The following is a 17,148-nucleotide window of genomic DNA, read 5'->3' on the forward strand; positions in this document are numbered from 1 at the left end:
AGCTCTCGAAGTGTCTGCTTCACGCTTTTCGCGACATGCGGTCGAGCGTTATCATGCAACAAAATGACTTTGCGTCGATTGTTGGCTACGGATGATCCTTTTTGCATTAGTTCGTCACTCAATCGGCCTTTGGAGTAACATTTAACTGTTTCGACAACTCTAAAAGCGTTTGAACTGGATTCTCATCAAGCAATTCTTGCAACTCGACATCTTCAAATTTTTTCGACTGTCTTGGAAGTTCTTTGTCTCTCACATCAAAATCACCGTTTCGGAAGCGTTCAAACCAAACTCTACATGTTCTTTCCGATTGAGTTTCATCACCGTACACTTCGGATAATAAGCAATGCGCTTCAGCTGCGGTTTTCTTGAGGTCGAAGTAGTGAAGAAGCACACGTCGAAAAAACAGGTTATCGCGATTCATTTTCAATCGATTGGAAAATCTCTTTGGCGTCGAGAAATCTAACCTGTGAGGATTGAATCACTTTTAGCGATGTCTAAACTACAAAAGACATATGACTTTATCGTCGAAACTCGCCAGCGTTGGAGCCAGCACCCTCTAGTAGCGAGCTATAGGAATTAAGTTTAACACCTAATAGTTCCGCATGCATTATTGTCATATTCTTGGGCAGCCTAAGGATGCGACAATATAATGCATGCGGAACTAAATAACGCGCTCGAGTCCTCCAATCTGATCATAAAGAGTATGGATCGTGATCGTTCTCTTCGTGGAAGCGGTATTCATATATTTTATCATTGTTGTACGTAATATACGAGAGTCGTCTGAAAAGTTTTGAGCCTCATCATGAAGATGGCGTTACTCGTCAAAGCCATTCTGGTATTATAACCGTGATACTTACGAATGATATCTGTGACAATATTGTGGCCACTTTGGACGTTCAGTTCTTGTTTGACAATCATTTGTGTCGTCATTTTGTAAAAATTGAAAAAATTGAATATCGTGCTATAATTAAATTTTTGCATTGGAAAGGCAATACGTCTACGCAAATTAAAGCCGAGTTGGACGCTGTTTAAGGGGACTCTGCCCCATCATTTGCCACCGTGAAAAGATGGGTAGCTGAATTTAAACGTGGTCATACCAGCTTAGCTGATGATGAGCGTTCGGGACGGCCAACAACTGCGATCACCACCGATAACATCGAAGAAATTCATCAAATGGACAACCGTCGAATTAAGATTGGGGAGATAGCAGAGGCTGCTGGCATATCAAAAGAACATGTTTGTCATATATTGACTGAAGAATTAGGCATGCGTAAGGTAACCGCGCGTTGGGTGCCGCGCTTGCTCACTCTGGATCAAAAACAAATTCGAATGAACATTTCTAAGGCCCTGTCGGAGCGGTTTAAGCGAAACGAGTCGGATTTTTTGCGTCGATTAATAATGGTTGATGAAACTTGTGTCCACCACTTCACTCCTGAAACGAAAGAACAATCAAAACAGTGGACTACGAAGGGTGAACCTGCTCCGAAGAAAGCGAAGACGGTTTTATCGACGGAAAAGGTGATGGCGACTGTTTTTTGGGACAGTCTTGGAATTGTGTTGATCGACTATCTTGAAAAAGGTAAAACAATAACAGGGACGTACTACGCATCATTGCTTGACAAGCAGAAATTGAGAAAAAACGACCGCATTTGAAAAAGAAGAAAGTGCTATTCCATCAAGATAACGCACCGTCTCACACTTCGGTCGCTATGACAAAAATTTACGAATTGCGGTTCGAATTAATTGACCATCCACCGTATTCAATAGATCTGGCCCCCAGCGACTTTTTTCTGTTTCCTAGGCTCAAAGTTTGGCTCGGAGGACAGAAATTTTCATCGAACGAGGAGGTCATCGCATCTTTAGACGCCTATTTTGCAAAGCAAGACGCTCAGTATTATTTGAATGGTTTAAAGGGGTGGGAGCATCGCTGGAAAAAATGTATCGACTTAAAAGGAGACTATGTGGAAAAATAAAATTGAATTTGACCGAAAAATTACTTGTTTCTTTGTTAGGCTCAAAACTTTTCAGACGACCCTTGTACTAATGGAAATATAAGTATTGATTTCCAGTCAGGTCATTAGGCATTACTTACGAAATGATTATACAGTCGCGATAAATCAAGTTGCGGTTTCGATGATACCGCAGGCATCACTTACATAAAAAGATAAACATAAAAGAAGTAACTTGTTTGCAGATGATAAGTCGAAGGTGGCGCAAGGAGTGCTGTTCCGCAAGAATAAAAAATGTTTCATAGTTGAAGCGAAACGCGAAGTGAGTCTCTCTACAGGGACGATACAGTCGCCGCAATTATTGATGTTGTCGGGAATTGGGCCGAGACATCATCTCGAGAAGATGAACATATCTGTGGTGCATCATGCACCCGGTGTAGGACAAAATCTTCAAGATCATGTGGGGATGGGCGGGATAATCTATATCATCGATCCTTCGCACAGCATACCAGAACGAAATAAATTCAGTATGAAACTATCTGAAGTTAGAAAGTTGAGAAACATTCGAGAAATGCTGTAGAACAGTTCTGATCCTCTCTACACGACAGCATTCAGTAATGGAATGGCGTTTCTCAATACCAAGTAAGCGATGTATATTATGCATGTGCATTGAGAGAAAAGATTTTGTTATAGGAACAAATCAAGGGAAAGCAAACGTGATATTTGTTAAAAAAACAATCGATTTGTTACGACTGCAAATTAATTTGTCAATGTAACAAATAATCAATAGTATCGCTAGCAAATAAGAGGCTCATATATATATAAAAGTCGTAGACGGTTGCAGGGTCTCAAATCGCAAGAAATTGATTAATTCTAGTCAAGTATTCTCCCTATATTTGACTGTGCTTGGTTGGCTTCATACAACTTAAGACTCCACGATCATCTACGAATTCTATGTAAATGAGCTAAAGCCTATCCAAAAGATAGGTTAGGTTTTATATAGTTTATTTCTGTTACTAATAATTGGTTGGTATAGCAGACTAGCAGCAATCACAACAACATAATTTGTTGTTACATATTTACCGATCACCGGTATTATTGCCTAAAGCTTGATTGTCTATATGCACTTTTGCGCACAAATAAAAATTTCAAAAACAAAATCACGTTTGCCTATGACTGCGTTCAGCAGAAAAAATTAATCAGTTAATGCTTAGTGATTCTTTAATATGATTGGTCTTGCCTTTAGTTCTTCGTTAAATCTAAGTGTAGAAACCAATCGTATTAAAGAATCATTAAGCGCTAACTGATTAGTTTTCTCTGTCGAACGCAGCCTATATATATTGATAATCAATCTGTAGGCAAATGTGACTTCGTTTCTGAAATTTTTATTTGTGCGCAAAAGTCCAACAACGTTCTGCTGTTTTGGAAAAAATTTCCATAATTTTTTTTATACATATACGTCAATGCACTTATGACTGATTCAGTTTCTTGTAGTATGTCATTTAATAAAATTGATGTATTAACCCTAATGGAAAAATTTCGTTGAAATTAGTCCACGTTTTGGGACACTTTAGCGAAATTTCAGCATTTCAGAAAAATTCTAGCGATTTTTAGTTGAAAAATTCATTTTCAGCAAAATTTCACAGAAATTTTAATAAAAATTTCCGAGAAATTTCAATGCAATTTCAGCGATTTTTCGGTATGTTAGGTAAAAAATTTACTTTCAGTGAAATTTCAGTAAATTTTTAGCAATTTCGCTGAAATGTTCCAAAATTTTTTCATCAAGGGAGTGATGAACTGTTTTGATTAACGATGTAGATTATCTTTGTTGCATGAATTGCCGAGATAAAAGTCACATTAGACATCTTAGAATTATAGAGAATATATTAGTAGAGGAAGGTCACCGATACCGACATACCACTTTGTTTTTAGACAATATTTCTTAAACAAAAGGTAAAAATACAATTTCAAAAACATAAATACAAAGTAAAAAGTGTCTTCTATCAGATAGTATAAGTAATTTTTATAATAATGTTTGCATTTTTGCAATAATTAAGTTTTTCGTAAGTTGTGCAAAAATGAGCGTCTGACAAAATGGGCTCCAAAACTGACATAGTAGGCAATAATACCAACATTCCTATTTTATAAATAAAGATATATCTTATTCTCTGTAAAGAAAAGCCATTTATGAAACTATGAACATTTAAAATGACATAATATTATCAATAATACAGTCACTATTATTTTAATTACGCAATTTGCAAAAGAACAGCGTAAGAATTTTCTTCTCGGATTCATAGAATTGGTTTTTAGCTGATTTGGTATAGAAATAAGCCACAAATATATGAATTATGAGTTTGTACTTCTTTAATTAGATTTAATTAACTAAACAGGTCATGATTTTATTAGTATTAATAAAGTGCAATAGTTAATTTCTGAGAAATAAGGGAGTGTCACTTTAGGAGACCTATGTCAGTATCGGCGACTTTCTTCCATATTAAATAAATTCAGAAAATGATGTAAGTATAGAGTATCAACAAATAGTTTTTATTACTTAATTATCATTCGCATTTTTATTAGAAAGGTATAATAGCATACTATTATAAATATTAAAGGATTCGTTACGTATACGTGAGAATAGTTAGAAATGATATCTACGCACTCGCGTATTTGTTCCTCTGTGATAATTAACGATGGTGCTAAAACGAATGATGTGTCCATGCGTAGTTTCGCCAAGAGCCTATTTTCCTTCAGCTTCACGCAAATATCCCATGCGTCGATCTTTTCATTGATGACGATGACGTTCAAGAGGTCCTTTCCTGCCACTAAAGTAACTATCTACTTCGGTAGCTTGTTAAGCTCGTCTCTGAATAAGTGACCGACCTTTTCGGCAAGTTTCTTTTCTTCTAGACACGAAGCGCTTCGGGAACAATCTTGTATCCCAAAGGATTACCACCATAAATTAACCCGTGCTCTCCAAGCTTGATTGTGAGCATAATGGGATCATTCGCTAGTATCCCGGAAACGAGATAAAATCTTCCGGATAATGTTTTACCGAGCATCAGGATATCCGGCTTCACATTTTCATGATCCACTGCGATCCTTTTCCCCGTTCTCGCCAAGCCGGTTTGCACTTCATCCGCAATCCACAGGACATTGTGTTTCGTGCAAAGTTCTCGAATTCCTCTCAGATATCCGTTCTTTTCAAGATACAACGACAATTTTAAGAATAAGGCTCGAAGGTGACTTATTTCTTTTTAAACTTTTGCACGTAAAAACTTATCTTACTTAGGAACAACAACAGCTTCACCTTGGATAGGCTCCACCATGAAGGCGCAGACGTTTGGATCGACGAGAATTTGTTGAAGCGCCGGGAGATCGTCGCAAGATATGACCTCGAAGCCCGGCATAAACGGTCCGAGGCCGTTGTAACCAAAGACCCGAACCGAACCGAAATCGGAACCGAAAACCGTTTCGGAACCCTTTTTTTTAGTGAAATGAAACCGAAACCGTATCCAAATTTTGTATAGTTTATAATACCGAAACCGTAACCGAACTGGTAAAATTTTATGGTTTTTTTCGGTTCTTTTTTCAGTTCTTAATTTTAATCTTTATCCTTGTTCTTAATCTTTGTTTTGCCCGTTTCTTCAAATCACTAATATTCAATCCAGTATTACCATTACCACGTCTCTTAATAACCAGAATGTAAATACCTCCAACCCCTCATATGATATAAGAAATCTGGCGGGATTGCGAGACATATTTAATGTAAACTTTCTTTAAGATACTAGCATTTCTTTTATTTAGATCTTCCTCACCAACATGTTGCAAGAATTTATTCCAAGTCATGAAAAATTCAAGAATACATATGTAGACTTTATGTAATAAGTAAGATCTATCCATAAGAAATAAATTGTAAGAAAGAACTGAGAGAAATATGCCTAAAATAATGTTTACGTAATTTTTATTCAGAGTCACGTGATCAATTGATGCCTCTTTTCGACTAGGCTCTCTAGATTGAATGGATGAATACGCGCGCGCTCTCCCCCCTCCCCCCCTCCCTCCCCTCCTTCTTTTTGATAGAACAAATTTAGAGAATAAATAAAATTAAGTAAAGAATTGGAAAGAGTAAGGGCACCAGGAGTCGGGCGCAGAAGATGTCGCGCAAATAATACACTTATAAAGAATGAACCTTCTTTATTCACTAAACGCGCTTACATGTTTCGACTCATTTTTGAGCCTTCCTCAGAGCAAGTGTATTATATGCGCGACGTCTTCTGCGCCCGACTCCCAGTGCCCTTATTCTTTCCAATTCTTTGATTTGTAAGGAGTAAGTTGATTAGTTTGATTTATTAACGGATTTAAAATTAAGTAAGTAGAACCGAAAAAAACTGTTAAAAAACCGTAATTTTTACGGTTTCGGTTGTCTTTACTAGTAAGAAAAAACTAAAACTGAAACCGGAACATTTATTTGATATTTTATTAAATCGGAACCGGAACCGAATCGAAAAAATCTTTCGGTCCGGGTCCCTGGTTGTAACTGCTAGGATCGGTACTCGAGGAAACAGCGCTCATAGTTCTTCCCGAGAAATTGCCTTCCGCAAACACTATTTTGGCCTGATTCTGCGATATATCCTTGTATGAGTATTCCCATTTGCGTGCCAATTTGCATGCTGTTTCTCCACTTTCCACTCCCATGTTCATTGATAACCATTTGTCATAGCTAAAGAAATGAATTTTTTTAATGGGAATGAATTCGATCTATAAAAAACATTACGGAATTGTTTTCTTGTTTGAAGATATATCTGATTCATCAATTATGATGCGAACAAAATATTAAATAAGACATTATTTAATATTATTATTATTAATTATATTATATTATTATTACATATAATAATAATAATTAGTATTATACATTATTATTTTTATTATTGTATATTATTATATTATTAATTTTTAATCTCTATTTTTAAGATCCAATTTACTGATATAACTTCTGGTATGTTAAATATTAGACTAACTAGATTTTTTTAATTAACAATAATATACTTAGGCAGTAAGAAAGAGTATGATGTGATACTTGGTACACAATTATCTTATATTATTTTAATTATATTAATTTGATAAACATTACAGTTTCTTAGGACGTTTTGGCCAAATTTTAGGCGATGATGTAGAAATGTAAACAATAAAGAAGTCCGTTTGATGTCAAACAGTGATGTCTGGTATTCTATATATTCGCAGCAATGAATTCATTAAATTGCGAATTTAGTTAAATTGATCTGGCCTTCAATTGTCATGAGATTGATGAAACAATTGTTTTTCTGACGTTTGTGCGATTTGTTACAGTTATATATTTCTGATTTTTTCAAATTTCTGATTTTCATACATTATGATTGCGGATTTTATTAATTGTATTAAAATTCAATCTGGTCTTACGCTTATGACACACCACACACAATCGAAAGCTAGATTAATTTAAACAATTTCACAATTTAACAAATTCATGTTACGAAGTGATATAGAATACTTGACCAGAGATCTCTGTTTAAGCGTAAGACGAGCTTCTTTTATTATCTACATTTCTACATTATCGCTGAGAATGACCTGAAATATGGTCAAAACATTCGAAGAAACTGTAATTTGCACCCAGAGAAAAGGTTGCTTTGATTTAAAGTAATTTTTTTTGCTATACGGTTAAAGAAAAAAATTTCTTTTATTTAAACATTTCTTTAAATCAAATAAATTTTATTTGATTTAAAAAAATGTTAAAATAAAAAAAATTTTTTCACAAATCAAAGAAATTTTTTCTTTAACCGTACAGCAAAGAAAATTTCTTTAAATCGAAGTAACCTTTTCTCTGGGTGTGTTAAATTAAAATAATTAACATAAAATAATAATAAAATTGCGCCCCAAGTATCGCGCCGTACTTTCAATGCCTTGTTGTTAATTTTAATATCAAAACTCCAAAATAATTTATATTATTTAGATTTTCAAAATAACACACCGTATATATAAACTTATCGTTCACTTTCACTGCTGTATTATACTTTGGATTTCTTATATACTTTAGATTAATACACACTTTAGATCTCATTACGTCATTGTTTATCTTACAGATATAAGTTTGGGATTTGGGAATCGAAATCAATACTTTGTATCTAAAAAGTTTCGTAATATATTCTTCGAATTCACTTAAAAGATCTGAATAAAATGCTCTGGATGTCAGAATTAAAGTCTTCGCCTGGTTAATCATCGTTTTGTAGATTCTGGGATGACAATGGTCTTGATTAACTACCGAATAAGCGCTTACAAAATATCGTTTCCCTTCAATGTCCCACATAAAGACACTTTGACCTTTGCAGAGTCACGTGGATAATTATGAGCACCATATTTAGATTCACGATCAAACACTTGTTGAGATGTAAGTGTTCTGTGGCATTGAATGTGCTAAAAAGAAGAATCATTTAAGTTAATTCTGACAATATTTAAAATATTTTTAAGTTCCATTTTAAATATTTTAATAATGAGAAAGTAATTATATACAAATAAATTGGATACAGATTATTTTTTAAACATATAATTTAATATAGTAATTTATGTATACAATTGTGATAAAATTATGATAAAATCACAAAGTTAATACTAATTAATTATATTACCTAAGACTGGGGCAATAGTAATGTTTTTAATGATCTTTTGATATTTTGCAGTACCGCTCTCATTAGTAGTTTCATCGCGTAAATTATATCCTTGTTAAACTCTCACTTACTGCACGTTTTTTTCCGACATTATCACGCGGGGATTCAGTTGATGTTCAAGTGTCTCTAATTTTCAATAAAATACACCGATTAAAGTAACTGTGTAAAATATTTATTCTGGAGGAAGATCTAAAGAAGAGCCCCGTATAAGTAGAGTTGCCGAAAATTGTAAATTGCAAAAAATATTTAACAACAAACGAAAGAGAATTTTTCAAAAAATCACAAAAGACACCTTTATTTTAAAAAATTATTAATCATACTTAAAATTAAGATAAAAATAAAACAACTAAAGGAATGAATAATTGAAGATGTATAGTTCAATAAAAAAATATGCCAATAAAATAGTGTAAGCATATTTATCTCGACAAATTCTAAATCTTAAATTGCACGATTTTTTGAAAAAACACGATCAGTATCGCTTTTTTATGTAAACTGACGACGTTAGATAGAGAAAAGGATTCGTTGAATACCAACTTTTATCCCCTCCCATATCTAATCCTCTCACTTCTCGGTTTCTATAAATGCTACGCGATTTTTAGACGTAAGTATGTCATATCTCAATACCGTAAATAAGGGTTAATATTTTGGACCGTGAGCTAAGTAGTTCACTTCAAATTGAATATATACAACCTTCGCAATAGTTGCTGTTCTGCCAATTATAATGGAGTGAAAGTTTGTGCCACAGCTGTCTTATCTGAATTATTAATTTGGTTATTTATTCGAAATTTGCGTACAAAATTGTATATTATCATTTCTTTTTCTGTTAATTAATATTAAAAAACGCATCAGTACATGTATGGCAACTAATTTAATATCCTTCCCTCCTGTCAAACTGGTTTTCGTCGATCTCACAGCACGATGACGGAATTGCTTCACATTTCTGACGTCGTGCTTCATAATTTCGACAATAGTCGCCTTATTTCTATCGTTACGCTGGACTTCACAAAGGCTTTGGATAGCATCAATCATGACCTACTTTTAGCCAAACTCAAGTTATGCGGTTTTTCTCATCCTGCGCTCTTGTTAATCTACTCGTTCCTTACAAACCGCACGCAGCAAGTCCTCATATATAATCCTTTTCCTCTTTTCTCCTCTACTCGTACCGTTTTCTCTGGTGTTTCCCAAGGGTCCATTCTTGGACCCTTACTCTTTAATATTTTTGTCTCTGATTTGTCTAATATTTCTCTGTCCTCCGAGCTCTTCATGCAGATGATGTAATTCTTCTCAAATTCTTTCATCCATTCGATGCTTTAGCAACCTGTTCTGCTTTGAATACATATTTAAAATCTATTGCAGAATGGTCTAATAATGCCCTGTATCTAAATCCTTCTAAATTATCCTTCCTGATTGTCGGTTCTTCAACATTGTTATCGCGTATTCAGTCCTTCGACATTTCTCTTAATTCTATTCTAATTTCTCGCTCCTCCTCTATTAAGATTCTTAGTATCCATGTTGACTCTTTATAGTCATTCGAGTCACACGTGACCGTCAAGTATCGGACTGCTTATGCTTACGTCTTCTTTATCCCCTTCGCCACATTCTTTCTTGCTCTAAAAAAACTTTTCACTTCTTTTTTTTGTTGCTTGTTATTTCTCTATTTCTCTATTACGCTGATGTCGTCTACGTTCCGGCTCTTAACCAACATCTACTAAATCGTGCACAGCGTATCCAAAATTCTTGTCTCTGCTTCTTCTATTGCGTCCGTAAATACGACCATATATCTCAGTATTACCAGAAATCTGGCTGGCTTAAGATTTGATAACGTTTTATTCTCCATCTGTGCTGTCATGTATTTTCTCTCCTTCCCTCCAATACTCTTCTGTATCTGCGACGTCTCCTTCAGTTGAACTCTGAACATCATTCCTCTTTTAACCCTCTTGTCACCAGAGACCAAGATTAATTATCCTTCCCCATATATCATTCTATTAAGTTCTGTGCTGCTTTCTCCTACACCTCTGTTAAATATTTTAATTCCCTTCCTGATTCAATAAAAATCCCTCTCTGTACTCCTGTCGTTCCGCTGCCTCGCATTTCATCGCGTCACTCACAGCATTTAAACGAGACTGATGAAATGTGTGTGTATGATTTCAGCTACTGATTTACCTCTTATTTCATTGTTGTCTTATTTCGGTTTTGTTATTGGTAGGGTTTGTATCAGCAATTTTGCTGACGCCTAACCATTTGCAAGCTACTATTGTCTATTGTATCATATTTTGTGTCTATTACTCTGTTAACATGTAGTCTTTTTCACAAAGCTCTTTGCACAATAAACTAAATTAAATTAAATTATTTTAAGAGAAAATAACACTTTCTTCACTTATAAAAAAAAAAAATGTTTCGGAAATGCGCACATATTTTTAGTAGAGATTTTTATCTGAGTACTAAATTTTAGGAGTACTCTAAAATTTTAACTAAAAAGATTACAAAATGACGTTATAATTTTTGTATGTTACAGTTCACTTTTTTTACATGTACATCTTCAAGATTTTTTTTTAACGTATGTTATTTGTTTCAAAATATTATCATTAATAAAACACATTCTATAATAATGTTCAAAGTATTGGGTATGGGAATAAGTTTCCGCTCTTTTTTAATGAAAAAGATGTATTTATTTAAACAAAACAATACAAAGTAAGTTCATTCAAAGTATGTTCCATCAGAAGCGACAACTTTTCCTCGCCTTTCAGGTAATAAACAGATTCCTCGAAGGAAGAAATCTGGTTCTTTTGAAGCGATCCATTTATCAAGCCATTTTTTTATATCTTCATAAGAATTGAATCGCTCTCCAGAAAGGGCCGACAGCATGGACCGGAACAAATGGAAATCTGAAGGAACAATGTCCGGTGAATACGGCGGGTGGGGCAGAATTTTCCACTTCACTCCTTCCAAGTATTTCTTGACCGGTTTTGCAACGTGTGACATAGCGTTGTCACGTAGCAGAATCAGCTTATCGTGCCTATTGTCCCATTCCTATTGTTTTTGTTTCAAAGCTTAGTTCAAACAAATCGCTTCGAATGAATATCAACTACTGGGCTCAAAAGCTTGAACACACCTTTCAAATACATGTATTGCCGTTTTATCAAACACACAAGCAGTGCTACTAACGACATCTCTCTAATGGGCGGAAACTTATTCCCATGCCTAATATATTCTATATTTTCTATTCATATCAGATGAATAGTTTTAGAATGGCAGCATCAATTTGCACTAATTGGCTAATTTAACTCAATACGATAACCATGAAACTTTGTAAAAGTGTGACAACGAAGAATTAAAATTAATTTACGTACAATATATAATTATGTTATATACGAGGTGTGATCAAAAAGTAAGGTGACTTTTCATTTTTATAAAAAAATATTCATTTATTCATCCAAAATTATGTTATTCCCTTCAAAATAATCCCCCTCTGATACAATGCACTTATGCCAGTGCTTTTTCCAGTCGTCAAAACACTTCTGAAATGCACTTTTGGGTATTGCCTTGAGCTCCTCCAGCGATGCAGCCTTAATCTCCTCAATCGTCGCAAATCTTCGTCCTTTCATGGGCCTTTTGGTCATACCCATGTTTCGTCACCAGTTATAACTCTTTTGAGCAGATCAGGATCATCATTGACGTCGTTCAACATGTCTTGGGCGATGTTCATACGACGCTGCTTCTGATCAAAATTAAGCAGTTTTGGAACGAATTTCGCTGACACACGTGTCATACCCAAAACATCCGTTAAAATTGATTGGCGTGAGCCAAACGATATGTTAAGATCATCAGCTATTTCTCTAATCGTGATTCGACAATTTTTCAACACAATTTCTTTCACTTCCTGAACATTTTTGTCGGTTTTTGACGTGCTGGGGCGTCCAGAGCGAGGTTCATCATTAACATCTTCTCGGCCCTCTTGGAATAACTTATACCATTTATAAACATTTTTTTTTGCTCAAAGTTGACTCACCGTACGCCACTGTCAACATTTCAAGAGTTTTTGAACACTTAATACCATTTTTTATACAAAAATTAATACAAATTCTCTGCTCCATTATTTTCAACAGCAAAAAATCGCCGAGCACGCAAACACGAGTCTAACCTTTATGCCTCTCACATAAAAACAACACATGCTATATAGTCAAAACTGTGAACATATGATCGTGACGAGTGTACCAACACAACAAAAAAAAATTTTGAAATTAGAGTGTACAGAGCGCGCGAAATTCAAAAAGTCACCTTACTTTTTGATCACACCTCGTACATTATGTAAATATTAGTCATATTTTACAATTAAAATATCTTTTAAATTTTAATATATCGAATTATTTATTTATCTACTTTTTCATAAAAGACTTTAATTAAATCGTTTTTTTAAATCTTCGATTAATATTTGGATCGTTAAAATAATAATAGCGCAAAAGAGCTTAAAAAAATCAATTCTACTATATTCTTATAAAGATTGTTTCAGTCAGTATATTCTCAGTAATCACTGATCAAATCAATCACAAGCGAACTTATCTCGACGACTAGTCAATAGTACATAATGCATTTCGATACGAGAATCTCGAAATATCGTTTCAAAACTTTTCGTGTCATTAAAAGTAACATTTCCGAGGTTATCATATGTCATTTGTTTTTCTCGTCTCGTCTCGTCTCGAAAAAATTGGAGAAATATCAGAATAAGAAATAAACATTACTTATGATAGAGTTAAAACCAAATCAGGGACATCTATGGAACAAAATCGGAATGGATTCCGATCGGAATTATTCCCCAGAAAACCCAATAGAAATCTAAGGAATAATTGAATAACTCCGATTTAAACATTAAAAGATCAAGATCAAATAATTGATTTAAAAAAATTAATTCTATAATATTAGTTAAGAAAACTAATTAATATAGATTTACAACTTTTAATGACAATTAAAACATTTTATTCATTTGAATAAAATAAAAATAAAGCGTTATAACTGTTATTTATTGTTATTAATTTATTATAACTTTAGAAAATATTCTTATTGATATTTTATGGAGTGACACAAACATAAATATGAAGATGCATCAAATCTTAAAATTTTTTACAAAATAAGCGAAATTTTACAGCGCGAATTAAAAATTGCGCACAAATGCGGTTTACAGTTTTCGAAAGAGTGAATCTTCGTAAAAAATTTTAAGATCTGATGCGTCTTTATTCATATTTGTGTGACTTCATAAAATATCAGCAAGGCCGATTTTTAAAGTATCTATCTGAAAAATAGAGATTTCAAGCTGTAAAATAATAGTCCTTTAATTTTGCTGAGTAGGGTATTATAATTATAATTTTTTATTTATTATTTTTATTATTATTTATTTATTACTTATTGTTGTTACTTATGTTTTATTTATTTATTACTTATTATTATCATTTTTTAATAATTTATTATTATTAACTTTATTTGTTTATTTGAGTGTCGCATAAATTTATTATTTAGGAGTTATAATAATTGAATAAATAATTGGACAATAATCGTCATAAAACAAGTAAAATATATTTATAATATTTTATTATAGAGGAAAGCCCTCTATGAGATACGCGCCTAATATGAGATAGCGGTGTTTCTATTAAACTAATAAACGCTATCTATATTGGTTCCACCATGAATTTATTGTTCTTAGATTGAAAACTATTTAGTAAAAAATTCATTATTAGATCATGCCTGCAGTAATCATTGTAAAACAATCAGAGGGCTGCATTAGCGTCTTAAGACATTACTTAAGACGATCTTGAAATAAGAATCGACTATGACTACCGGCCTATAAGGCGTTGTCTACAATATGCGAAGTAAACTTGGTTTAAGAAGTAAGAGTAAGAAATTGATCAATCACAATCGATTATTCTTTTCACAATCAACTGTGATTGGTCAATTTTTTATTCTTGCTTCTTAAACCAAGCTTACTTCGTACATTGTAGACAACGTCTAACAGTTGTTCACACCAATTAACAGATTCACTACCACATCGAACGGAGCCTACAAATGGCGGCGTCCAATCAGAGACGACCACCCCTCATGTCTAGACTCTCATTATAGGGACTCTAATCATATCCAGCTGCAGGGAGTCTATACTGTGTTCGAGCGACGTTTCCGAATGTAGCCAAAGTCGTTCCGAATTAGGGAGCGTTTATATTGGCCGTAACCATAGTGATAGAGTAAGATCGTACTAATAGCAAAATATAGGATATGTTGAATTGTTTAATTACAGAAGTTAGATTCGATGATCGTAAAACCATAAGGCAAATCGTAATATGAGATACCTAGGGTATTCCTGATATGAAATAACCCATACTCCTATGTTATAGTGAAAATCGTTGCTAAAGTATAAATGTTATTGTACAATAATAAAAAAGACAACCGGAATGAACGTCAAGTGCTTATATCTGCAATGCTTGATTCCAACTACCTGAAAACGAGTTCTGAGTATAATCTATCGCATGCTCATTTTTTGCGCACGCTGGCTGTGTTTGTTTGTATTTTAGAAACACACACATTAAATAAAGTTTTTTAATTAAAATACTGATATACTTTGCGTTTTACTATCGATTTCTCAGGGCCTCATATTAGGAGCACAATTTTTTGACTTTGCGATTTGCTCACTTTTTACATTTCTTTAATTTTCAAAAAAATTGGAATTTGAATTAAATTTTATGTAACGTTACCGTAAAGCTTATTAAATTCTCTTCAAAATGACCAATTATCTTTTTAAATTCTGCCTATAGACTTCTAGCATTTACCCAAAATGAACTCGGTATCTCATAATAGGGGCCTTTCCTCTAAATATATAATAAAATTTAACGTTAAATGAGAAATAACGAAGAGCAGTAATAAAAAAGAGACCTGCATTATCAATGATTTTTCAGAAAAACTGTGGCACTTAGTATCGCGGCGCGCACGGTCCAATAAACCAGTTTTTGAGAAAAAATACCCTTAAAACTAAATCACACATCTAATAATATTATTAATCACGTTCTCCTTTTATTTGATATTTTACCGATTCGTTGCTTTTTGCACGGATTATCACATTATTTTTCTTTATAGCTTTATGCTTTATGACAGTTATAAATATATATATATATACACAGGGTGTCCGAAAAGTGTGGAAACGGTCGAATATCTCGAGAAATACACATCGGATCAGAAATCTAAAAATATACGTATTCAATGTTTTCAAAAAATCTATCTTTTGCATTTTTAAATGACCCCCACCCCCACCTGCTGTGGGTGAAAGAGAGGGTAAGTTTAAAATTTTAAATGGAAACCTACATTTTTTATTGCAGATTTCGCTTCTTCAGAAAAAGTTACATAAATTTTACCTATTACAAACATTTTTTTGATGACAGATGGCGCTGTAATCAGCGAAATTAAAAAATGAGTCTAAAACGTTTAAAATATCTCAAGAAATACTCAAAGGATCAAAAAAATAAAAATGTACGTATTCAATGTTGTCAAGCAAGCTATCCATTGACACAAAAATTCTACCCCCCACCTACCATCCGCTGGGGGTGAAAGGGTAGGTAACTTTAAAATTTTAAATGAGAAAACCCCCATGTTTTATTGCAGATTTCGCTTCTGCAGAAAAAGTTGTATTAACCCTTTAACGCCGAGATGTGCTGAATTTCGACATGTATTTCAACCCCCAACAATTAGCAGAAAAGAACTAGACAAGTATCGGAAGGTCCATTTGTATGTAATAAGGTATCAGAAACGTGTTCCTGATAGTTAAACTTCGAAAAGGTCTACTGTATACAATTTTCATTTTTCGATTTTGAGTTCACAATGGCGCCTATAAGCTCAGAATTTTTCGAAATTTTACGTACGGTGAGTAAATTTGCAAAAAATATGCCCGAATTCGATTGAAACTTGTTACTCGGGGGTTTTTGGGATCGCTGATTACGAATGTGAAGTCAGAATCCAAAAATTCAACTTAACGTACCTACAATGGCAGACCAAGTTTTCAAAATTTGAAGTAGCGTCCTTTGCCTTTGAATATTTCAAAGTTACCCGATTCTCACCGCGAGGAGGTGGACGATTTTGAGAATCTTTTTTTTGTTTTTACTTTTTTAGTCTTTTTAGAATGTTTTTAATTTTTTTGTTTTTTTTTTTAAGTTTAATTTTTTTTTATTTCCTTTACTCGATTTTTTTAAAATATGCACATACATATGTATATGTATGTTTCCAAGCAAAATTTGTATTGGAAATACATACTTATCTTTTTAATATTGCATATGTGTGTATACCATATATTTATACCAGTTTAAGTTCTTCTAATTGTTTAATATTTCTTCCGTTTTCTTCTTACTATTTGCTTAAAAAGGGTATTTCGCATTATAATAGGTGAAATGTCACTGGAACGCTTTTTGGAAAATAATGTTGCAAATATGTTTCCATGCCGGAAAAAGTAAGTTTGCATCATTTTACCG

General features: G+C 33.5%; 2 pseudogenes; one reads left to right on the forward strand and one right to left on the reverse strand.

Annotated features, from left to right (window-relative positions):
- The window catches only part of LOC108763997 (glucose dehydrogenase [FAD, quinone]-like), a 33,589-nt pseudogene that overhangs the window by 7,809 nt on the left and 8,632 nt on the right, over window positions 1–17,148 (forward strand).
- Window positions 3,203–8,689, reverse strand: LOC108763991 (ornithine aminotransferase, mitochondrial-like; annotated as a pseudogene).

This window comes from Trachymyrmex cornetzi, unplaced genomic scaffold (assembly GCF_001594075.2).
Source record: "Trachymyrmex cornetzi isolate Tcor2-1 unplaced genomic scaffold, Tcor1.1 scaffold390, whole genome shotgun sequence".
Lineage (NCBI taxonomy): Eukaryota > Metazoa > Arthropoda > Insecta > Hymenoptera > Formicidae > Trachymyrmex > Trachymyrmex cornetzi.